Raw genomic sequence first — 5690 nt, 5'->3', positions numbered from 1 at the left:
CAGAGGTGGCGAATAAAGTTGCGCTATTTTAAAAGGACCCTGTAATGGCTGTTTCAGTCCCTCCACCAGCTCTCCCCTCCACCTCTGCTGTCATCCGGGCCGTCTGCAACACTGAGCTGCACGTGATGTGGAAACTATAAAATAGTCTGCAAGGTTATATCACTGTTTTGACTAAAGCAACCCCCTATTCCTGCCTCCCGTTTCAGCACTTGCTTTCTCATGTACTCCAGGGGCAGGACAGTGCCGTGGCAGTATGGGGGTTCCATTTCTAGCCTGGAGGGTCCTGGGTTCAGTCTGCTTGGGAAACGGTTGCAATAACACTCTTGCCTTGTACTCGCGTGTATAGAACCAGTATTGTTGGGAAAACATCATCATTAGCTACTGTGCAGCAATAATCCTCACAAGACTTTAAATCTAGGTTGAGTTATGCTATGGGGGTATCATGACGACATCACCACATGTGTTTTTAGCAAATCATTAATCACATCAGGGCAAACTGGGGGTCGAGACCTCTATGTGGGATGGTTTGCAGATAACAAGCTTAGATAGGAAGGGGCACAGATGGTGTTTGATCACAGCTTGCTCATTCGTCAACGTGTTTGATCAGCAAATGATCAACAAGATAGGACCTGTGAGAGTCCGGGGGCTCCCTCTGCACCTCGTCACTCCCACAATCCTCTGCCCCCAACCTGCATCTCCCCGCCGATGCTTCACTGTTGTTATGGATCAAGCTGGTCACTCATCTGCTTGCGTTGATCCTATTCTTAGGACACCAGGGTTCTTCTCACTATTCACAGAGATCCATTATTCAGTGGGCACTTTACCGTGGGATCGGTGATCAGAGATAATGACTACTTCTCCGTCCTGAGGGAGTTGCGGGGAGGAGCCCTTCCCCGATAATCCACACTGCGCTGTGTGTGCGGCGCAGGTGGCTGAGGAGCTATAGCCTCCGTGTTTGTTGGTTTGAATCCCCCCCCCCACACCTGCTGCTTCCCTTTATTTTGGGTTTCTTGTTCTCTTCCTTCTCCTTCTCTTCTTTATTTTCTCTGTCTTCTACAGCAGGTTGTCTCACAGCACAGCTTACCAGATGGCACGACCCTTCTAATAATCCACGCCTGGTCATAGATGAGTGCGCCAATAGCAACTAGTTCATTTAAGCAGAATACATCTGTGTGTTATTTCAACCAAATTCGATTCCTGAAATGAACGATTGGATTTAATGAAAGAATGAATGCTTACATAATATTATTGATTGAAGAACTTACTTTTTCTTGTTTTCCAACATAAGACTTGTGCGGGTCCCACACACCTTTTTTAAGATCCTCTATCTAATTGGTAATAAGCCTAGTCAACAGAGGGCTGGAAGCCAAACAAAGACTTTTGCCATTTCCTTATTTTTAGGACTCATGTGTTGCACAGAAATACAAGCATTCCATATTAACTTCTATCTAGCTTTGTGCTGTTGAATTACAATTACAGTTTCAAGATGAATTAGCTATCTCCAACCGCAAGCTATTTTTGACCAACATGCGTGCTATGCTTTAAACGGTTTAGCGCAGATGCTAACCCACGTATCTTCCCCAATAGCGCTCACATGAAGTCCAGCCTCTAGCGCCAGCATGCTACCTCAGGCTACAGTCCTTTCCTTAGGACCCTGGCTTCCTATCACCACCTGAGAGAGGAAGACTGCAGGGGAAGTTGGATATGAAATCACTTCCTGCCCATGGTCTGATAATAGACCTGCTGGGATGTTTACATGGGGAGCCACAGGGGCTCCTAAAGACAATGGGGCCCCGATTAGTGCATGTTTCTCTAGAGGGCCGTGACAGCCGACGCTGTGTTTGAAAGCTTTTTTTTCAGCCTGTTATCAAACCTAAACAACAGAATAGGTTGAATGTATAGGTCGTCCAAAATAACCCACGTTACGTTTGCTGGTAAAACGACCACTATCCACTGTTTGATGAAGAACAGCATTACCTCACTATTGACACAGTTCTGTCTTGCCAAAACAAAATGGATGGCATTTGTTTGATTCTCAGTGGAAAATGAAACATTTTAGATAGTTTCCGATTTCTATCAATAAATGTTCATTTTCTTCATATTCTTCAGTCAGTGAATGTATGTAATGTTTAATATGTTAGTTAATTCAACTTTTTATATCAATGCCATGGAGATTCATATTGGTGCTGCTATCCCTGAAACCACTCAGGAAGGCCCTCTTTCATATAAAAGAGAGCACCGGTCTCTTGCTCACTTGAGCCCTAGGTCACCTACTAATTACATAACTTCCAGTAGATATAATTAACATTTATTCACAGAGTCTGAGGTGAATAATTGTTTTAGTATATACTACACGTGAACACTCCAAAAATAAACAAGATAACAATTTGCTGCGATTTATTTGTTTTTATCAGTGGTTTATTCAGGGTTTTTTTAGCGCAACGAGAAGGTATCCTGAGTTTGAGTTCTCAATCATGGGATATTATCCAATATCCCGAGACAGTGAACCAATCAAATTGCACCATCTTAGGAGGTTCAGGTGTAGCATATAGCCTACTAAAATATATGATCTCCTATTTTAGTAAAACATAATGCCCTGATACATATGAAAGAGACCAAACGTCCCTATCTTACTCCCAAGTCACCCCTAAGCAACAAGCTCAGCTGCCCTCTCTCTCTCTCGCCCTCGATGTGTGTGTGTGTGTGTGTGTGTGCGTGTGTGCGTGTGTGTGTGTGTGTGTGTGGCTGTGTGTGTGTGTGCGTGTGTGTGTGCGTGTGTGTGAGCAGGTGTGTGCGTGCGCAAGGTTGGGTATAGCCTTATGTGTGTTCTTTTTTGTCTAGCTATTTAAGCCTAGTGTTCACCAGGCTATTATCTTCTTTGATATTTCCCCTCACTTTAGATCCATCCGAGCACAATCTCTCTCTACTCTGAGGGCTTACTGTCTCTCTGCTCTGAGGAGGGGGCTGAGTGGCTGTGTAATGGAGCAGGTGGTTTGGGTTATCTGTGTCAAACGGACACCTCCTTTCCTTCTGAGCTCGGTCTTAACGCTGTCTGAGGCTTGGGTTAGGCACTGCTGCATGGAGGTTTTTCACTTCGGTCACTATGAGTACGGGGCGCACACACACACACACACACACACACACACACACACACACACACACACACACACACACACACACACACACACACACACACACACACACACACACACAGACACAAGCACAGGCACACACAAACATTGCTAATAATGTTTTGGTGTGTGTGCATGCAGAGACACATGCACATACAAACACAAAAACACAGGCACAGGCACACAAAGGTACACACACACACACACACACACACACACACACACACACACACACACACACACACACACACACACACACACACACACACACACACACACACACACACACACACACACACACACACACACACACACACATCCGTGGGTAATTGTTTTAACCCCAAGTGATATTTTGTACCATTTCAACACACACACAGTTAACACAAAAAATGGAAACTCAAAGATACAAAAAAGATACAACTTTATTCAGTAACATTTTAAAATATATACACGTTTATACATGTACACGAACATGAATATTTTTTATATGTATCTGTAATGATATTATTGTTACCTTAGGGACTTTGGTAAGTGCTAACCTCTGTGACAAGAAATCAAATCAAGTCAGGATCGAACAGGACAACACTTCATTCACATTATTCTATTCTGATGATTTTCCCTCCTTTGTGTGTGTGTTTGTGTCTTTCGGTAACCTTTAATAAAGTGTTATCTAATCTAATCTTTATCCAGTATAGTAAAGTTCCTGAGGCAGTTTGAAAACAAGCATGACTGCACAGTTCTCTCAGAATGGATTAGCATAACTTTTTCGTTTTAGACCTTTACAATCATGCATTTATGCACCATGACGATATGCAAGACAATGAATGAAACAAAACCGAGAGATCAATGTTTGTTCAAAAATATCTCATCAACACGATTGATAAATTTTTAGACGCATTCAATAATTACATAAAAAATAATAACATTCATGTTATTGTTGGAAATTTATGATTTTCTTTCCAATTTGCACATTTTAAGCCTTTTTTTTTTTTTTTACTTGGCCTACCCAAATGCAGCATCCTGAGAATAAATCTGAGAAAGAAGACAAAGGAATCTAGAAAAAAAGGGATATACATTTTGAGCGTAGTCTCATTGACTTAAATATATAGATATTTCCTTATAGTAATAGAACAAGTCAAGCACCAGCATGAGCATTACTCCCCTCTGCTGGTAGGAAAATTATATATACATAGCCTATACATAGGCCTATACAATTATAAATAACTGCCATTTGTTACCGTTAAGACAATTCCTAAAATCAGTCACTTTAAATCTGATGAGAGAAAAGAGCGAAGGAAAACACAAGGGTTTATGTAACTGAGTTGGGATGTAGGTGCAGATCCTATGGCCTGCAGTATGGCCTGCATCAATCCAAGGAGAGAGGGAGTGTTTTGTCATGTGACCTCGATGACCCTGGCCTCTTTGAGCCGTTTAACCGCTTATGTACTGTCAAAGGAAACTCACATCACTCTTACATTCTGACCTATCGCAAGTCAGCCTGGGTTTCATAAGGGCTATGGTCCCAAAACATCGCCACTAACACTACCACCACCACTGCCACTATAACCTCCACTACCCCCACTATAACCTCCACTACCCCCACTATAACCTCCCACACCACCACAAACACCACCACTATAGCATATAGCCATATCTCTCTCCCCACTATAATCTCCACCAGCACCACCAGTATAAACTCTACCACCCCCTCTATAACCTCCCACACCGTGGAGGTCATAGTGGTGATGCTGGCACAGGCATCACTATAACCACCAGCGCACCACCAGACTGACCTTAACAACCTCTGCAGCAATATTCCGCACTTTAACCAGCACCACCACCACAAGACAAATCAACAACAGCCCCCCCTGAATATTCACCACCACCACTGTAGCCACCAGCACCACCGGGCCCTTGTTCTTCTCCCGAAGAGCCAGCACGCAGAGAGAACCTGGGGTGTTGTGCTCAGGGAAAAATAATGAAGACCATTTCACTGTCAGAATGGGTGCAGAACGGGTGTCTTAGAAATACCTGAAACAACAGCAAAAACTTATTTTCATATGAGACTAATCATGCTGGCAGGTTTATGGCGGTGACCCTACTGGGTCAGATATAGCGCCATCGGCCAGTTACATTCGAAGTTATTATTGAAGAGAAATGGGCCGGCTTGTGCATTGACCTGACACACTCTAGGTCATCGGGTAGGTCAGCTATCCATCAGGAAATAAGGTTACATAATCTGTATATCCCAGCAGATAAAGGACCATTTGACTTATTTTGTATGTTTTTCTTCCAACCTAAGGTGATCGCCTAGGGCGGCAAATGCGTTGGGGGCGCCCTCTGGCGGCGGCCTTGCGAAATAAAACATGTTTATTGAACATGTTTCCAAATGGAACGGACAAGGGGGGGATTTAGAAGCAGACATGAGTTCAGTTTAGCAATTCAAATGTAAAGGACAAATCTTTGCGCATTTTATGTTTTAATGGCAACTGCTTAACTTTATCTGAATGTTTTCCCCTTTGTTCTCAGATTTTGGAGATGGAGAGATAAACAAACTCA

This window comes from Gadus macrocephalus, chromosome 4, assembly GCF_031168955.1.
Source record: "Gadus macrocephalus chromosome 4, ASM3116895v1".
NCBI classification, from domain to species: domain Eukaryota; kingdom Metazoa; phylum Chordata; class Actinopteri; order Gadiformes; family Gadidae; genus Gadus; species Gadus macrocephalus.
Note: the sequence above shows the minus strand (reverse complement) of the source record.